The sequence below is a fragment of the Heterodontus francisci genome, chromosome 1 (assembly GCF_036365525.1).
Source record: "Heterodontus francisci isolate sHetFra1 chromosome 1, sHetFra1.hap1, whole genome shotgun sequence".
Lineage (NCBI taxonomy): Eukaryota > Metazoa > Chordata > Chondrichthyes > Heterodontiformes > Heterodontidae > Heterodontus > Heterodontus francisci.
The window spans coordinates 218894970-218909087 of NC_090371.1; the positions used below are offsets into that span (position 1 = coordinate 218894970).

Genomic DNA, 14118 nt, shown 5'->3' on the forward strand with positions numbered 1-14118 from the left:
GAACTGCAATAGAAGAAGCGTCTTCATTATCCGGTCTATTACATCACCCTGGCCGTTTAACTTAATTTAACGAGATATTGATGTATATGCCGGTGATATATATAGAGAGGGACACACACATAGTCAGACTGTGTCAGAGGATGGATAATGTTCTTCCACTCTGGTTTGAATGGGCCGTTGGATTATAGCATCTTTGAAGCTCCTCTTTTGACAACAGTCCTGGATCTCACTCATCAAAGTCCATCGGACTGAAGCAGCCAGTGATGTTTAGCAGAGTGTCCTGCAGGCGGCAGCAACAAGCCAGAAGACAAAACAGTCTCGCCTGGCAGCTGTAAGTAAAAGCTAGCTAGTCAAGGGGTGGTCTAATATTTGGGAGAATGCTTTTTGTACTAGGGAGCAGTACGTCTTTTCTCCGTTTAACAGGGGTTCTTTGCTCTCTCAGTCTGTAGAGTCCCCCCGCCCCGTGACTGGCATTGAACTCACCCGTGTGATTTGACAGGAGCTGATCGCGAAGATCCGCCTCCAGTGTAAGAAATAAGCGAGCAACCCGCATTGATGAATTATTCACTAAAGAACAGCGTGCAACAACAAAAGGCACTCATTGTGTCTAGGTGGGTTTAGTTTGTTTTTCTTCAAACTCGGGTTTATTAGTGCTGCTTGGCTATTTAACAAAAAAGTACAGCTAGATTTGGGACATAATCTTATTTAAGTATTGATCCACTGCCTGTTAGCAGAAAGCTTTCGAAAGCCACAGTTTGCTTTCTGACAGAGGAAACAGCCCAATGTTTGGGAAGAAACTCGGTCAGAAATTGTATTTTTTTTAAATTCTGCTTTCAGTCTTTGTGCTGCCAACCGAGTGAGTATGAGAGCAGTGATCTGTCAAGAGTCTAACTTACCTAGCTGGCGGGACATTTGGTTTTGTGTCTACGACAGTGAGTCTGTGCAAAGCTTTAAATTCGATAAGAGGCTGCACGAACTTTGAGCGCGCAGCTGGGTTGTTACTTTTTTGCGTTTCAAGAGGAATATATCTTTAAAGTAAAATGTACGCATGATATCTGCAGGCGTGAAAACAAGAAATGCTGGAAATACTCAGCAGGTCTGACAGCATCTGTGGAGAGAGAAACAGAGTTAACGTTTCGGCTCAGTGACCCTTCTTCTGCTTCTCTTTCCACAGATGCTGCCAGACCTGCTGAGTATTTCCAGCGTGTCTTGTTTTTATTTCAGATTTCCAGCATCCGCAGTATTTTGCTTTTATTATATCTGCAGGCTTTTGTAATCCCTTGATTAAGTTATGTTGTATTTCATTTTGGCACGTTGCTTAAAATGATGTGAAATAACAATCAGGTTACTGAAATAGCTTACTAATTAAATAATTGTCATGTTTAAAGTTGTTTTCAATTGTTATGTTGCAACTTTTTTGGATTTTGTTTGGTTTCATGATTTTTGCATCATTGCAAAATTGATGAGTCCGGTTAATGTAGGATTAGTATAAATGGGTCGGCACAGACTCAGTGGGCCGAAGGGCCTGTTTCAGTGCTGTATCTCTAAATAAATAAATTAATTAATTGCCGGAACCTTAATGTAAAAGGGATTCGATTTTCCCTCAGAAATGTCGCCTCCAGCACCAATCTCATGACTGATCAGGCACATTCGTGTGTTGCACACGACTGTTCGTGCAAATCTCTTCATGTTTATGTCCAATAGCTCTTACAGTAAAAACGTTGCCTTCCTATCAAATGGATGTCAGTATTTTAGGTAAAAGACCAATGAGAGAGAAAGAGATGGACGAGATTTTAGGCAAAGATGAAGGCGTAGAGATAGAATTGGACGAAATGAGCCAGAGAGAGTGAGAAAGATGAACAAACCAGAGAAGAAGAGAACTGAGCGACAGAGATGAACCACACTTAACGAGAAAGAGATGAGGAGGAGAGTTGAGCCAAAAGAGATTGAGCGGGCCGAAAGGGAGAGAGAGGTGGACAAGACAGAGAGGAAGAAATCGGAGACAAACAGGGTAAAGTATGCATATATATTGTGTTCGAGAGATAGAGAGAGCATTGATGAGTAGGAATAAGATCAGGTCAATTCTGCGGGCGGGTGGGGGTGGAGGGAAAATTTAATAAGATTCGAGTTTTATCACAGTCGTCCTGATATAATAAGCGAATAATACTGCAGCCACGCGTCGAGTTACATTTCACTGTTGTCAGTTAATGAGTGTGTTAATGACTGCGTTTCATTTCTGTACATATATTAATGGGCTGGACTTCTCTGTTGCTTCAGTTTAACGGACTCATCAGCACATTTTGAGCGTTAATTAGTAAAGATCGAAACAAAACTAAACCAAAACCAATAAAACAGAAGCCTGAGCTGTGAATGAGCAACGAGGCAGTTCAGTTTGGCAGACTGTCGATACATTTTTCTGTTGAAAAAAATGTTTAAAATATTTAACTCCTCCAAAATGTTGGGGATCGGAAACTCCCAATTACGTCAGAACTCAATTTAAAATAAATACAACATAAAATAGAACTAAAAACACCCTGAAGGATGAATTTAGAACATATTTATTTGTAAACCTATGATAATATTTAATCAGGATCTTGAAAATGAAATCATCCCTTTCAAGTACTGTTGACTCTTTTCTGTCATTGTGCAGCTCACAAATCTTTTCCTCCCGTTCTTTCCTTTCCTTGAGTTTTCTTATTCTTGTCGGCATATACAGATTATTTACTTAAACGCTTCTTGTATTTGAGCTTCTCACCTTCCTCTCAATTTCAGAATCAATTCTTGATCACCCCCGCCCCCCCCCCCCCATTCCTCAATCTTCTATCAGAAAATGTACTTTTCTATTGATTTTTTGAAAAGATATTCAGGGTTAGACTCCAAAATCACAACTACATTGACCATAGTTATCGGCCTCTTCATACACACGTCTTCAGGAAGACGTTTTATATATGGATATAGTAAGAATAATGTGCAGAAGAATGTGTAACTAAATCCTGTTTTAGTTCTCATGGATGAATTCCAAAAATAGAATTAAATCAGATAAACTGCAATGTATCAAGGTAAACCTATCTTCTGTTGTCTCTCTTGTGTACTCATAGCTGAAGGAAGTTGATGTTGGAGGAGAAGGTAACAATGATGCCTGTGAGCTATTAGCATTATACTTTGTAAATCCAGTTGGAAGTGTTTATTAAGTACTTAAATGGATACATATTAAAAGTCAAACTCAAGTGTAGAGATTCACATGCTGGAAGGACTTTTCAGGAATTCAGATGAGGAGATCACACACACTGGATTTTCTGTTCATTAAAATTCATAGATGGAAGATCCAATCAAAAATATTTTGCTGATTAAACTCAACTAAATCTGAGATTTTCTGATCAGGAATATTTTTTGGGGTGGGGGTTTTGATTTGCAAAAATGTGGCAGCTAATTTGACCAGGTTCTTCTTTTTAAAATCTGAAAACAGGAAAAAGATGTGTAGAGCTCTATCTTTTTTCAAAGATGCATTATCCAAATATTGTAACCATAAAAAAAACTCTAAAGATTTGAGTAACATGCATGTTAAAATAAATGGTTAATGCTTTTTTTTAAAAAAAAAGCTCGTTTAAAACAGTTGAAAATTTTGGATTGAAGTCATACTATTTGCTATTAGCACTTGCTATTTCAAGTAAAGGACACCACTTTTTTTATTATTCATTCATGGGATGTGGGCGTCGCTGGCCAGGCCAGTATTTATTGCCCATCCCTAATTGCCCTTGAGAAGGTGACGGTGAGCTGCCTTCTTGAACTGCTGCAGTTCATGTGAGGTAGGTACACCCGCAGTACTGTTAGGAAGGGAGCTCCAGGATTTTGATCCAGTGACAGTGAAGGAACGGCGTTATAGTTCCAAGTCAGGATGCTGTGTGACTTGGAGGGGAACTTGCAGGTGGTGGTGTTCCATGCATTTGCTGCCCTTGTCCTTCTAGTTGGTAGAGGTCGCGGGTTTGGAAGGTGCTGTCTAACGAGCCTTGGTGCATTGCTGCAGTGCATCTTGTAGATGATACACACTGCTGCCACTGTGCGTCGGTGGTGGGGGGAGTGAATGTTTGTAGATGGGGTGCCAATCAAGTGGGCTGCTTTGTCCTGGATGGTGTCGAGCTTCTTGAGAGTTGTTGGAGCTGCACCCATCCAGGCAAGTGGAGAGTATTCCATCACACTCCTAACTTGTGCCTTGTAGATGGTGGACAGGCTTTGGGGAGTCAGGAGGTGAGTTACTCACCTCAGGATTCCTAGCTTCTGACCTGCTCTTGTAGCCACGGTATTTAGATGGCTACTCCAGTTCAGTTTCTGGTCAATGGTAGCCCCTAGGATGTTGATAGTGGGGGATTCAGCAATGGTAATGCCATTGAATGTCAAGGGGAGATGGTTAGATTCTCTCTTGTTGGAGATGGTCATTGCCTGGCACATGAATGTTACTTGCCACTTCAGCAATATGGAACAAGAAAATTCCCTCTCATTTTAAATGTATATCTCAAAATAGAGAAAACAAGAAATAATCCATGCATAGATTTACATCAGCCATCACACTTTTACAAGGAATTCATGACTGCATTATAATAACCCCATCAGCAACTTGTACACACTCATAAGATGGCTAGCTGGTACTGTGGCCCTTATATTGGCTTCATAAGCTGGAATGCTCTGGCACTGTAAGAATATGGATTTATGAAGGTATTTTGGGGGATTAGGCATATTAAGAGTTAAATGACCCTAAGCTTTTCTCTAAAGCGGCAAAAATGCACTGCTTTGGACTGTCTGTTAACTTCTGACAGATGCAATATCACAAGTGTCCTTACATTTGCAAAAGCTGATTATTATTTCTAGAAAAGAGGGGAAAAGAACTGAGTGAAACTTACAGCTGTCTACAGCATTGTCACTTTTTCTCACTATGTCTATGGGAATGCATGAACTTTCGTAAATTGTTGAAATATAATCAAATATAATTCCATTTTACTATTTTTCTGCATTAAGCTATGCTAGATTGCAGTTTCATATTAAGGTTACTTGTCTATAGTTTCATTACTTTAGATTTATTTCTCATCTGTTAGAATTAGGGAAACGTATGTTAAAATCTATGTTTTGTTTACAGTTAGAATTCTTGTTGTCCTCAAGGTCCTGCCTTGCGTTATCAACCATGGAAACAGAAAATAAGCACAGAAATCGCTTGTGCTCAGGCTAAAAAGCAGATAAGGGTGGCCCAAGGCCTATGCCTGAACACAGCAGTTGCTATTCCCTTGATTTGGAAGGATTTCTCCACAGTTCCAGTTTTTGGATATCATCTCAAAGGTTTTGGACCATTCTCAGAATAGAAAGACCAGAAAGGACACCAGACAGTAGTAGACATCTGTGAGTAAAAGATATGAGAATGTGCCACAACTATAATCATAAGACAATAATGAGTATTTTAATTCTCAGTTGTACTTTGTAAAAAGCTGCTCAAATGCTATAATGTATTAAGTCTCACTTATGCTTAAATAAAAATCATAACTGTTACCAATAACAGGCAATAATAGCAGAAGGGTTATCTCTGGCGTCTTGGCCAATATTGTTCCTCAATCAACATTACAAAACAGATTATCTATCATTACCACATTGTTGTTTGCAGGAGCTTGCAATGCTCAATATGGCTGCTACGTTTCCTACATTACTATAGTGACTACACTTCAACTGATTTGAACTGTGTGAATATGTTTTGGGCTAACGACCTGGGAATATCATGAAAAACTTTGGCACTTTGAGTTCATAATCCAAACAGGAATCAATTATTTCAAAGTTGCATGAACATGTGAATATGATTGTTAAGGGTTCATTTTAAGATTGTGCAATCATAATTAAGAAAAACTTTGAATCAGCTTTTAAGTTAAAGGCACTGGTGTCAGACAAGAGCTTTACTTTTGCAACTATGAAAACAGCAGGCTGAAATGTATGATGCCGTCGCCACGATATTAAACTTGGCTGCTCATTTAAATGGCTGGGATGGACTGTGCCCCCGCCCCCCCACCACCCCAATGATGTGGAGGGGGCGGGCGGTCCATCCCCGGCAATGGCTTCAGCTGCCTTTGTGCAGGCACTGACGTCATTTTTAAAGGGCTTCGAGCCCTAACTTGCAATTTAAATATTTGAAGGAGAAATGATTGTAAAAAAATTAATTACATTGATCCTGACCCTCTGCCACCCCCCCCCCCCAATAAACATAGAATTAAATACCTGCCCTCTCTGCCCCCCCCCCCGTAAAACACTTACCTAGTGCTGCTGACCTTGCCCCCCCCCCCCAAAGTTCATAAACTTTAAGCTTTACCCCTTCCCATCATACCCTGGACCAATGAAATTACTCTGACGCCGCTCACCCCACCCCATGTACTGAAAAACATACTTGCTCCCCCCTCCCCACCAGTGTTCCACCTCAGATTCGTGGAAGGGGATCCAAAGGTGCAGAAGTGCCAGCCATTGGCGCCAATATCGCCCCGGAACGGACAGCGGGAGTGGGTAGATCATTTCTTCATTCATTTAAATTATTTAACATATGTAAATTTGGCTTCGCTGCCATTGGCAATATCGGGCCAGGCCTTCCCCCGTTGTGGGCCTCTGCCGGAAGCATTTTTTGCTCCCCACCCCGCCACGACCCCCGACATTGGGGGGGTCTGTAAAATTCAGCCCAGTGTGTTAGATTAATTTGAAGTTTTCAAAGCACTTCATTTTAATTGGGGTACAGCTAAAAATTGTTATTACTTCATGCAGCTTAAATAAAAAACACATGATCTTGTTTTAAATCAATTTGAACATTTACAAAGCACTGTTTTCTTAATTCGGTTACTGCCAGCCCAAGATCTGCTATCCTTTCCTGCCCCCTAAGGTTTGGCAATCAAGAAATTATTTGGAATAAAAAAAGATTTCCCTCTGCGGAAAACAAGACATTGCCTTCAGCAGATTGATCCAGTGGATTCTGGCAGAGGCTAAGAGGAGGCAGCAGATGGTCGGGGTGGCTGAATTTCTGAGCCCATTTTAAAATTGTCCTGAGAGCCAGTGAGAATGGTAAGGCAGATCAGCTAGCCAAGAAATTTGGGATTGCCTTAGAAATGTGGGAACCAACTTTAGCCTTGCAGGACCAGATCGATAATGTTCTAAGTAAAATATCCACTTTAGATGTAGCAGAGGTACAGGTTAGGAATCCTTACATTAAATCAGTCCAGGCAGCCATCAGAGGTGAGGGCTTATGGCCAAAGATGCCTGTATGGAATGGGGAATTTTTACAGTATAGGATAACCTGTTCTTTATTTGGGTAAATGGGTAATTCTGCAGGCACTTTGTAATGAGGTGGTCCATTGAGCCCACATCCCTAGTAGGACAAGAAGGGGCACAGTTAGATCCAAAGGCTAGTGCAGCACATGTGGTGACCTTGTATGAGTCACGCTGTGAATGCCATTATTAATAACTGCCTCATGTGTGCCCAGTATGCTCCCAGGCCCAGAGCCAAAATGCCCTCTAACGGTGTCCCAATATCCATGGCCTGTGGAGAGATTTTCAGATTAATTATATTGCTGCATTTCACAGGATTCTGAGGGTAACCAGTACAACTTGGTTATAATTGACTGTAGCAAATATCAGATATTGGAAATTGATTTGATAAAAAGCACTATATTAGTCTATAATGGAATTAAGAAAGAGAAAGGTTAAAAATCTGTCCCTTTTCTACTGTTACAAGATGCAGTTCTTTTGCTTTAAACCTCTATTCCTTTAAAAAGCCTGCATAAATGCTTCATAAACTCTGCCTTTGTGTAAGTTTGTTGAATGTTTGTTTCAAAGTGAAAACTAATTTTTCTTCAGTACTTTTATAGTCACTTGGAAAGCGATCTGAAGTAAGAAAAAGAAAGATGACGTAATTTACTGGGCTTTTTGTAAGTGTGTGATCTTTTGTTTTATTTTATCTGTCAGTGTTGTGTTTAGTTAATAAAATATTGGTCCAACTTCATTTGGAATTATTGAGGTTAACTAGCCTATTACATTATGAAAACCAGATTCTTATTATGGCCCTAGTAAAATTTCGGGTTTGTTATTTTAAATTAAATGAGGGTCTCAAAGTCCAGACATGAGACTATCACACCTAAAAATTGGCAGTTTTGATTTTTTTTTAACTGTTTAATGATATGAGTTGGAATTTTGGGACATTTAAGATGATTCTGTTTTTTTAATCATCTTGGTTGTACTGAGAAATCTTGGGTTTGGAAACTGCTTTTGAAAAATGCAAAAAGCATCAAAGCAATTGGGGTTTAATCTAAAATGCAGGGCTGGATTTTATTTTCCTGCCACTGGGAGGGGGGCGGGTGTAAAAAGTGGCGGCCGGCAGGCGCGGTACCATGATCTTGAGCCTGGCGGCTCATTACTAAATGCAGGGCAGCTGTGCTCCCCTTCACCCGCGCCAACCACGTGGTGGGGGCAACCTCAGCAATGTCATGAATGGCATCAATTGTCTCTGCGCAGGCGTTGGTACCATTTTTAAAGGGCTGCCAGCCCTGCATAGAGAATCTAGAGATGCCCCGTCTCCCCCCTCTACACTCAAAATAAAATCTTGCCCCTTCCCCTGCCCCCGCTACACTTAAATTGCAGAGTTCACACCATTTCCCACACCCCCCACCCAACTACACCTCAAATGCAGAGATTCCCCCCCTTCCCCACCTCGATGGCACCATCTTTCCAGGGCCGAGAAAGTGAAGGCACATGAGTGCAGCCTGTCGCTGAAGATCCAGAATCCACAGTATGATCACAGATAATTCAAATTTAAATGTATGCAAACAGGTAATTTCCAGTATTTAAGTCATGTTCCTGCCGTAGAGTGATGGGAGGGCCCACCACGGAACTTCCCTGCCACCGGAAAGATCAGGCTCAGCAATCCTGGCATCGTGCTCCATGGCGGGCTACTGCCGCTTTGGTTTTCCAGCTCCCCCCCCCCCCAGCACCCCTCCTCCCACCTCTGCCATGGTGCCCAAAGTGAGGAGCTGAACAAAATTCAGCCCACGGTCTTTCCTGATGAGAATGTTTGTATTTTTCTTTAAAGATAATATGAGAATATTGTATTGGACTGTAAATTCCTCCCAGGTTCACAAATGATTTAGAATGATAATTAATGGGATTCACTACTAAGAATGTAAGATAGGAACAGGAAAATTAGACAACAAAATGTGAATTTTTCCAAAATCATTTTCTTAGTTGAATTTGAATTGGGCACAATTCACCAAACATTATCAAACTGGCAGCAACGTACATTCTAGTGGAAGTCAGGAAAGTGTAGTTGAGATTAGTAAATTGATAGCTTCTCTTGGAGATGTTTGAGTCCTTACCTATGAAGAAAATTGCATTTAATAACCTGGCCACTATCAAACAATGGGACAATGCAGGGGAAGAATACCAAAGAACTCCAGACACCCCCCAATCTTTTCATAAGATCACCTGAAAGCACAAGAATGGCTTGTATTGGATAGTATGTGTGATATAATATTGGGATATCTGTGTGTGTACAAATGTGATTTGCTATGATCGAAGTAATTAGCATGCAGATTGCCTGATGAAGATGTACTGAGCATGGGTCTCAGACCTGCTGAATTACTTGAAAACAGCATGATGTGAAATGGTTAATGTGGCTGAGGAGACTGAGACAACTTTTTAAATCACAAACGCACTGACCCGTACCCCATCGAGAAACTAATTCATGAAGCAATCAGGATAGCATTAAACATACTGGTACCTGTCAGAAGGATTGAAATAGAAGTTGAAATGGAAAAGGACATAGAATTTGGATTGGAACAATTGAGGGCTGGGGAGAAGTAATACTTAGTAAGAATTATCCACAAGATGGAAAAGGGTAAAGGGAGAGCTGGAGAATCCTTTTAAGTCCATGATTTATTCATGATATGGTAAACTGTAGTATTGTGTATAATGTATTATGATTTACTTTGTACCACGATCCGTTGCTTGAAATGTATGTACTTGGGTCAACATGCTAATAACTGAAAATTAGTGGGCCTCTGCAGAAGGATAAGAAGTAAGGTTGAGTGAGGGGTCAGAGGTAGCTGCTCCTCAAGGTAGCAACTGCAGGAATATGGTTGTGTGAGGGTATTTTGAGGGATTTGGCATTGCCAGAGTAAATGATCCTAAGCTTTTCTGTGAAGCTATTGTTTTGTAAAAAATACACTGTTGCTTTCTGACCGGTGCAGTATCAGAAGTGGCCTTGTGTTTGCAAAAACTAATTATTATTGCTGTAAGAGAGGGGAAAAGGGCAGAGTAAGACATGGGCTAACTACAGCCTCATCTCTTACCTCTTTCTATGTGGGATTGCATGAAGTATTCTATGTTATTGAAATATCTAAAACTATTTTGCAGCAATAATCTTTGCTACATCGCAGTTTAAAATTAAGTTTGCTAGCTTATTGGTTTATTGTTTTAGATTTATTTAGCCTGTTAGAATTATGGGAACATATGATAAAATCTAGGGGCTGGATTTTAAGAGCCGGCATCGAACTCAGTGGTAAGCTCAAAAAATGGCAGCCCACCCATGCAGGCCGCACGCCAAAGATCTTAAGCACGGCAGCTCATTTAAATAGCCGGAGCGCCCACACCTTCCCTCCACAATCACATGGAGGGGGCGGGCTGTCCGTCCCTGGCAATGGCGTCAGTTGCCTGTGCACAGGTGCTGGCGCCGTTTTTAAAGGGCAGCCAGCCTTTCTGGCAGATTTAAATTTTTTAAGGTCCCCCAAAATTAAATAAATAAATTTCTTATGCCCGTTTCCCACCCATCCCCCAATGACAATTACAATAACTATTTGCCCTCCCCCCACCACAAAACACTTAACTTTTACATTTGACCTTAACCCCCCCAAACTGCACAAAGTTGAAGGTTCAAACCTTCCCACCATACCCTACTTCCATAACGTGTATTTGACCCCATCCCCCCACCCCACACTGACAAACCTACCTCCACCCCCCCTCCCCAGTATGGCGCCGCGTTTCCCTGGACAGAGATCTGAAGGCGTGGGAGTGCTGGCTGCCGAGGCGAGGGTTGCGACAGGCCCTCAAGATTGGAGGTAAGTGTATTTAAATTTATTAATTTACATATTTAAATTGTGGTCCTGTCGCCCAACAGTGGGGGGGCCGCCAAGGAGCCTCATCGCCGCCGGGAGGATCGGGCCGAGCCTTGCCGGCATCGAGGTCCGTGGCGGGCCTCATCCAGAGCCATCTTCAGGTCCCTCCACCATGGATCATGATGTCGAAGACTTGTTAAAATCCAGCCCCGTTACCATTTGAATTCCTCAAAGCCCTGGGTTGCATCATCAACCATGGAAACAGAAAATAAGCAAAAAAAATAGCTTGTACTAAGGCTATAAAGCAGATAAGAGAGACCCAAGGCCTATGCCAAGACACAGAGCCTTTTGTGCATATGATTGGAAGGCTTTCTCTGCAGTTCCGGTTTTTGGGTCATTCTCAGAGCCAGGAAGGACACCAGGCAGGTGTGTAGGCATATGTGAGTAGAAGATATGAGGAATGGGCATAACTTTTTACCCAAAGGACAAAACAGGTAATACAATTTTCAATAGTACTTTGTAAACTGCTGCTCGATGTATTAAGCCTTATGCTTCAGTAAAAATCATAGCTGTTACCAATATGGAGTCAGCTTTGAACTAGTGAACAGATAGTCCAAAGGGACTTCAAATTTATTACAGCTCTTTGCAGAATTGTAAGAAGCAGTAGCAAAAGACATGCACAACTTGTGGTAGTGAACAAGATCCAATCTAGTAGAAAAATTTGTAGTAACTAACTCATAATCTGTATGCCTCTTATCTGATTTAGCTATTGTACATATGGTAAATTAATGCATATACACAAATTAGTATTAAACATGTTGGAATATATAGAATGATTTACATTTTTAATTACAATATAGTTATAGAAAATTACAAGGAACTAGGCAAGAACCTGGTCGTTTGTGAGGACAGCGTGGAACAGGCTGATATACTCGAACAGGCTGAGGTTAAGAGGGAGGATGTGCTGGAAATTTTGAATGATATGAGGACAGATAAGTCCCCGGGGCCAGACGGGATATACCCAAGGATATTACGGGAAGCGAGGGAAGAGATTGCTGCGCCTTTTGCGATGATCTTTGTGTCTTCACTGTCCACTGGAGTAGTACCGGATGATTGGAGGATGGCAAATGTTGTTCCCTTGTTCAAGAAAGGGAATAGAAATAACCCTGGGAATAATAGACCAGTCAGTCTTACGTCAGTAGTGGGCAAATTATTGGAGAGGATTCCGAGAGACAGGATTTATGATTATTTGGAAAAGCATAGTTTGATTAGAGACAGTCAGCATGGCTTTGTGAGGGGCAGGTTATGCCTCACAAGCCTTATTGAATTCTTTGAAGATGTGACAAAACACATTGATGAAGGAAGAGCAGTGGATGTGGTGTATATGGATTTTAGCAAGGCATTTGCTAAGGTTCCCCATGGTAAGCTCATTCAGAAAGTAAGGAGGCATGGGATTCAGGAAAAGCTGGCTGTCTGGATACAAAATTGGCTGGCCCATAGAAGTCCATAGTAGTAGATGGAAAGTATTCAGCATGGAGCTCGGTGACCAGTGGTGTTCCACAAGGATCCGTTCTGGGACCTCTGCTCTTTGTGATTTTTATAAATGACTTGGATGAGGAAGTGGAAGGCTGGGTTAGTAAGTTTGCCGATGACACGAAGGTTGCTGGAGTTGTGGATAGTGTGGAAGGATGTTCTAGGTTGCAACGGGACATTGACAGGATGCAGAGCTGGGCTGAGAAGTGGCAGATGGAGTTCAACTTGGAAAAGTGTGAAGTGATTCATTTTGGAAGGTCGAATTTGAATGCAGAATACAGGCTTAAAGACAGGATTTTTGGTAGTGTGGAGGAACAGAGGGATCTTGGGGTCCATGTCCATAGATCGCTCAAAGTTGCCACCCAAGTTGATAGGGTTGTTAAGAAGGCGTATGGTGTGCTGGCTTTCATTAACAGGGGAATTGAGTTTAAGAGCCGCGAGGTTATGCTGCAGCTCTATAAGGCCCTGGTTCGACCACACTTGGAATATTGTGTTCAGTTCTGGTCGCCTCATTATAGGAAGGATGTGGAAGCTTTAGAGAGGGTGCAGAGGAGATTTACCAGGATGCTGCCTGGACTGGAGGGCATGTCCTACGAAGAAAGATTGAGGGAGCTTGGGCTTTTCTCATTGGAGCGTAGAAGGATGAGAGGTGACTTGATAGAGGGGTACGAGATGATGAGAGGCATTGATAGAGTGGATAGCCAGAGACTTTTTCCCAGGGTGGAAAGGGCTATCACCAGGGGGCATAATTTTAAGGTGATTGGAGGAAGGTTTCGGGGAGATGTCAGAGGTAGGTTCTTTACACAGAGAGTGGTGGGTGCGTGGAATGCGCTGCCAGCGGTGGTAGTAGAAGCAGATACATTAGGGGCATTTAAGCGACTCTTGGATAGGTACATGGATGATAATAGAATGAAGGGTAGGTAGTTAGTTTGATATTAGAGTAGGTTAAATGTTCGGCACAATATTGTGGGCCAAAGGGCCTGTACTGTGTTGTACTGTTCTATGTTCTAAAAGTAAAATCATTGTGGGTATTCATTCTTTTGCTCGACTGAAAGGCGATAATGGGCTGAATTTTATGAGGCCTCTGGCATCGGGGGTCGTGGTGGGGGGGGCCCGGATAATTCTTCCTGGGGAGGCCCGCCACGACCCCCAATGCTGAGTAGGCCCCGCCACATTTTAATGGTGGCGGCGAGGCCTCAGTGCGACCCCACCGCGCCCCTCCCCCCCCCACCGCTCAACGGCAGGGCCTTCATTTCAATATTATAATTAAGTTAAAATCATTCAAATTAATCTACCTTGTCCCAGAGGCTGTCCCAGGCTGATATTATGGCCGCTGGCCACAACACCAGCGCCTTTGGAACTCTGTTTGGAGTTCAAAGGCGTGACATTGATGGTGGGTGGGGAGGAGTGAAATTTTCAGAGTAAGAGTGGGGAAAACCACTCCGATTGGTTGTGGGGATGGTGGGTGGGTTAA

The 14118-nt window shown here is 42.1% G+C and overlaps 1 protein-coding gene across 1 annotated transcript in view; it reads left to right on the forward strand.

Moving 5' to 3' along the window:
• Positions 1 to 586: 586 nt before the first annotated feature.
• npy1r (neuropeptide Y receptor Y1) overlaps positions 587 to 14118 on the forward strand; it is a 38590-nt gene continuing 25058 nt past the window's right edge. The window contains exons 1-2 of the mRNA XM_068021409.1: positions 587 to 611; positions 5129 to 5385. The gene's annotated coding sequence lies outside the window, so the exon portion shown is untranslated. The remainder of the gene's footprint in view (positions 612 to 5128; positions 5386 to 14118) is intronic.